Raw genomic sequence first — 5,491 nt, 5'->3', positions numbered from 1 at the left:
AGAGTTAAGGAAGAAAGGAACAACCAACTACCATTTACTCAATCTCCAAATACCTCAACTAGTAAGGTTTGAGTCAAATATTTCATTGTTTACTTTTCCTTCTTATGATAGTATTCGTATAATTGCTATTTTCTAGAATTTGCATTATTTCTGATTTAATCTATTGGTTTGATAAATACAGATTGAGGCACTTGTTTATGGTAAACTCTCTGAGCCTTTTCAAACTAACATGTATATCATGTTTATATCCTTTTGAGTGAAAAACTAGTGAGCTGAGAGATAGGATAAGTACTTATTGTGTAGGAAGAACTTTTGCAAATTTGATCGATTGAAGTCGGGAACTAGAATGATGATCATGTAACATAATTGGTGATGTTCATTCATTATTATTGCAATTCGTTTTTCTGTTTGAAATATGCAGTTGCAGGCAAGTTACTTGAGGACAAGCAACGATTCTGATAACACTGAAATTTACCGTATTTTCGACTCCAATTTCACATGCATTCTAGTTGTTTTATTGTTATTTTGTTGTGTTATTGCTATGTTTTCCTTTGTTTTCAGGTTTTTACTTTAATCGGAGCCCCAATCGAGAAAAGGAGCGAAAAAGAGCCAAAACCCCTAAAATTCAACATTTTGTACATATGGCCTACCCCATGGCTGGCGCCATAGACCCTGCCATGACGTGTCCAAGCTCAAATTCCCTCAACTTCCATGTTCCCCACTACTTCCACTAAGGCGCCTCAGATTGGCCTTGTGGCGGGCGCCATGGCCTTGTGGCAGGCGCCACAAGAGGAAAAGTTTTCCCTCCCTTTTTCAAGTTGAAGGGCATCCTTGTCATTTCCATCTTTTTACTTGCTTATAAATAGAAACTCGAAATCACTTTTACAATCATCCAAACTTAGAGCAGAGGCAAACTCAGAGCAACTTTGTTTCACTTAGGCATATATTCAGTATTATAAAGTGGTAATCGCTTCGCATTGGAGTGTTACCACAATTGTGTAATCGACCCTGTGATAGAGTCTGTAATCGAGTTTGGAGCACTTTGGAAGGAAGTTAATCCTGCCGCCATTTTCATTTCCGCTTTGCAATTTACTCAACCCTCCGATTGGAGCAGGTTTTTATTACTTGTCTTTATCTTATTTATTTCCCGCACTCGCTTTACTTTATTTATTTCCTGCACTCGCTTTACTTTATTTATTTCCTCGCACTCGCTTTACTTTATTTATTTCCCGCACTCGCTTTACTTTATTTATTTCCCGCACTCGCTTTACTATATTTATTTCCCGCACTCGCTTTACTTTATTTATTTCCTCGCACTCGCTTTAAATTATTTATTTCTCGCACTCGCACTACTTTCATTTACTTTCCGCACTCGCACTACTTTTATTTACTTTAATGCACTTTTACTTTACCATGTCTAACTAAATCTATAAGGTTAGAATGTAAGGATCGTAATTTAATCGATAATCCGTACAATTGTTCGTAGAAGCACTTAAGGGCTATTTTAACTTTCAACTTAAGTTTTCCCGCACTTCAATTCCGTTGGGTAAGATCGAAAGTCGTCCAACGTCTTTTTAAACTTAATTGTTTTTAACTATTTCAAAAACAGCGAAAGCGCTTTGTTTAGTTCATTAGGAGTTTTTAACTTAAGAAGAAAAGAGATTTTAAAACTATTTTCGGACGCGTTTATAAGTTTTGAGTCTGGTTCATGAGAACCTCTTTTGGTTAAGAAATCCAGGATATAATACTTTTCAACTTAGTCAAGATACTATATTTCTTAAAAATAGGTTTACTACTCTAACGCAATGCGCGCCTTTTTATAAGTGACAATAAGAGGGTTTGATTAGGGAGTACAACTCGGTTCTGAATACGCGAAAGCGACAGTTCCTGTTAAATTAGTTCTTTTCAAAGTAGGAAGCATTGCCCATAAGTAGTTCTGTTAGCAAGTACTTGGATTATTAATTGATTACGTGAATTACATTCGACCCTGTCTTTATTAATTGAACTTTATTCAATACTTTACTTTTTCTTGCACACCCAAAAAAAACACTTATTTTGATTGCCTTTGATAAACACCATAACAATAGATAACGATAGATTGACACTTGGTCTCTATGGATTCGACAATCTTTTATATTACTCTGACGCGTTCGTATACTTGCGAAACACCGCATCAAGTTTTTGGCGCCGTTGCCGGGGACCAATTTCGTCAAATTTCATTTTTCTGTTGTTATATCATTTAGACTTAGGTTATTTCCCTCCGGTCAATGCGAAGAACTCGCAGCACCGGAAGTTTAAGCTTAGTATACCCTCTGGCGGAACCTGAACGTTACGCTCGCGCACGTTTATTCTTTCATAGAATTAAGAGAGTTATGGCTGAAGATCAAAACCAAAGACCTCTTAAGGATTTCGCTCAACCATCTAATGAAGAACCTAGTTCTAGTATAGTAAACCCAACCATCCCATCTAATAATTTTGAACTTAAACCATCTCTGTTGCAACTAGTGCAACAGAGACAATTCGCAGGTCTCGCTACTGAGAACCCAAACCAACATTTAAAAATATTTCTTCAATTAGCAGACACTTTTAAAACCAATGGAGCTTCTCCTGAGGCAATACATTTAAGATTATTTCCTTTTTCCCTCAGAGATAAAGCCCTATCATGGTTAGATTCCCTTCCACCCAATTCCATTACAACTTGGGATAACCTTAGAAGAGTTTTTCTTGCTAGATATTTTCCCCCGAGTAAAACCGCCGTTCTTCGAAACCATATAACTAGATTTACCCAAAACCAAGGAGAATCGTTGTTCGGAGCTTGGGAGAGATATAAAGAGTTGTTACGAGCATGCCCACATCATGGTTTAGAAAATTGGTTAATCATTCAAACCTTCTATAATGGACTTCACTATAACACAAAGATGACCATCGACGCTGTCGCAGGCGGTGCTCTGATGAACAAACCTTATCCTGAAGCTAGTCCCCTCATCGAAGATATGGCTCAAAACCATCAATCATGGGGAGTCGAACGAGCGACAATTGAGAAGAAGGAAGCCCAATGAGGAGTGCATGAACTAAGCTCTATAGACATGATGCAAGCTAAAATGGACGCATTAGCCCTAAAAGTAGAGCATATGTGCATAAACACGAATACTGTAGCCGCAGTTTCAATGGATTGTGAGATATGTGGAACCAAAGGACACCAATCTGCAGAATGCAGTCTATTAAACGAAACCCACTCTGAGCAAGTGAACTACACCCAAGGGAACCCATACTCGAATACCTATAACCCTGGATGGAGGAATCACCCGAACTTCTCCTATAAAAACAATAACCCAATCCAAAATAATGCACCTCCGAGACCTAGTTATCAAGCCCCAAGATCAAGTCAACCTATGCAACATGTACCACCAAAGCCGAGCCTTGAGAAAATTATGGAAAATTTTATCACCGCTCAAACCCAACAAAACAAGGAGTTCATGAACCAGAACATTCATGTTAACGAATTGATTACTCAATTAGGAACCAAGGTTGACCAAATAGTTACTCATACCAAGATGCTTGAAACCCAGATCTCTCAGGTAGCTTTAAACCAAGCCCCTCAGACTACACCTAGAGGACAATTCCCTGGACAACGTCAACAAAATCCGAGAGGACAAGCCAATGCCATCACCCTACGAAGTGGGAACGCTTATGATGAGCCACCAAACCCTAGATTGAGTGAACCCGAAACTTATAAGGAATGTACAAAACCCACAGACGAAGTAAAGGAACCAGAGGAATCTGAAAACCAGGAAGGTCGAGAAAAAGGAGAAGAACCTTAAGATAAAACTTATGTACCACCCCCGCCATATAAACCACCTATACCATATCCGCAAAGACTCAAACAAACCCAGATCTATAAACAGTATCAAAAATTTATTAAAGTTATAGAAAAACTTCATGTAGAAATCCCTTTCATAGAAGCCATCACCCAAATACCTTCTTATGCAAAATTTCTCAAAGACATCCTTACCAATAAAGGTAGACTTGACGATCCGAAGCCTTTGGAATGTAATGCTATTTCCGAGGACAAATTAGCTAAGAAAGATAAAGATCCTGGAAATTTCTCCATTCCTTGCCTTTTGGGTAATCATGTCATCGAAAAAGCTTTTCTAGACTTAGGAGCTAGTGTGAGCTTAATGCCTTTAGCGGTTTGTGAGAGGTTAAACTTAGGAGAATTACATCCCACTAAGATGTCACTTCAATTAGCCGATAGATCTGTTAAATATCCGATAGGCATTTTAGAAGATGTTCCTGTTAGGATAGGTCAGTTATTTATCCCTATTGATTTTGTTGTCATGGACATCAAAGAGGAGAATGATATACCAATCCTTCTAGGTAGACCATTCTTATCGACTACAGGAGCCATAATAGATGTCAAGAAAGGAAAGTTGACATTTGAGGTAGGTGACGATAAAATAGAATTTATACTTTCGAAATTTCTTATGGCACCTGTGATGGGAGACTCGTGTTATGCCTTAGATATCATTGATGAATGTGTTAGAGAATTAGAACAAAAATAAATTATAAAAATAATTAAGTTACCATCAACTCTCATAAGGGAAGATGATGACTTTAAGAAACCCTACATCGATGATAACCTTTACGAATGTTTATCCCTTACTCCAGATCCTATGCCATGCCCTAAGAAACCAACCTAAGAACTTAAGGAACTGCCTAAGAACCTGAGATATGAGTTCCTCGATGAAAAGATGAACCGTCCAGTTATAGTTAGTGCTACCTTGAGCCAAGAGGAAACGAACCAGCTTTTAGACGTTTTACGAAGATATCCCTCAGCCTTAGGATATAATATCTCTGACCTAAAAGGTATAAGTCCATCCGTATGCATGCATCGGATTTCGCTCGAAGAAGATTCAAAACCCTCCAGGGAACATCAGAGAAGAATAAACCCTATAATGAGTGATGTTGTCAAAAAGGAAGTTCTTAAGTTACTTGAGGCAGGTATAATCTACCAGATTTCGGATAGTAAGTGGGTGAGCCCTGTGCATATAGTACCTAAAAAGGGAGGCATCACAGTCGTGCAAAATGATAAAGGCGAACATGTAGCAAAACGTTTAGAAGGAGGATGACGGATGTGTATAGATTATAGAAAATTAAATAAAGAAACTAGGAAGGATCATTTCCCTTTACCATTTATAGACCAAATGTTGGAGCGTCTAGCCAGACACTCTTACTTCTTCTATCTAGATGGATACTCTGGATTCTTCCAAATACCTATCCACCCCGAAGATCAAGAAAAAACTACCTTTACATGCCCTTATGGAACTTTTGCCTACAGACGAATGTCATTCGTGTTGGTGTAAGCCCTAGAGGCCAATACTTTTGGTACTTGTATCGAATTATTTATTAATAATAAAAAGGCATTTTCTTTATTATGGTTGATTAATAAAGTCCCTAGAATAGATAGTCCGTTTAATGTATTAAGTGTGAC

The 5,491-nt window shown here is 38.0% G+C and overlaps 1 non-coding gene across 1 annotated transcript; it reads right to left on the bottom strand.

The window, feature by feature from the left end:
• Positions 1–2,756: 2,756 nt before the first annotated feature.
• On the bottom strand, positions 2,757–2,863 carry LOC127124188 (small nucleolar RNA R71). The gene has a single exon (XR_007803814.1). It is a non-coding gene; the product is annotated as a small nucleolar RNA R71 (small nucleolar RNA).
• Between the last annotated feature and the right edge of the window lie 2,628 nt (positions 2,864–5,491).

Source organism: Lathyrus oleraceus, chromosome 2 (genome assembly GCF_024323335.1).
Source record: "Lathyrus oleraceus cultivar Zhongwan6 chromosome 2, CAAS_Psat_ZW6_1.0, whole genome shotgun sequence".
Lineage (NCBI taxonomy): Eukaryota > Viridiplantae > Streptophyta > Magnoliopsida > Fabales > Fabaceae > Lathyrus > Lathyrus oleraceus.
The sequence above is the reverse complement of the archived record's forward strand: the minus strand, read 5'-3'. Positions and strand labels throughout refer to the sequence as shown.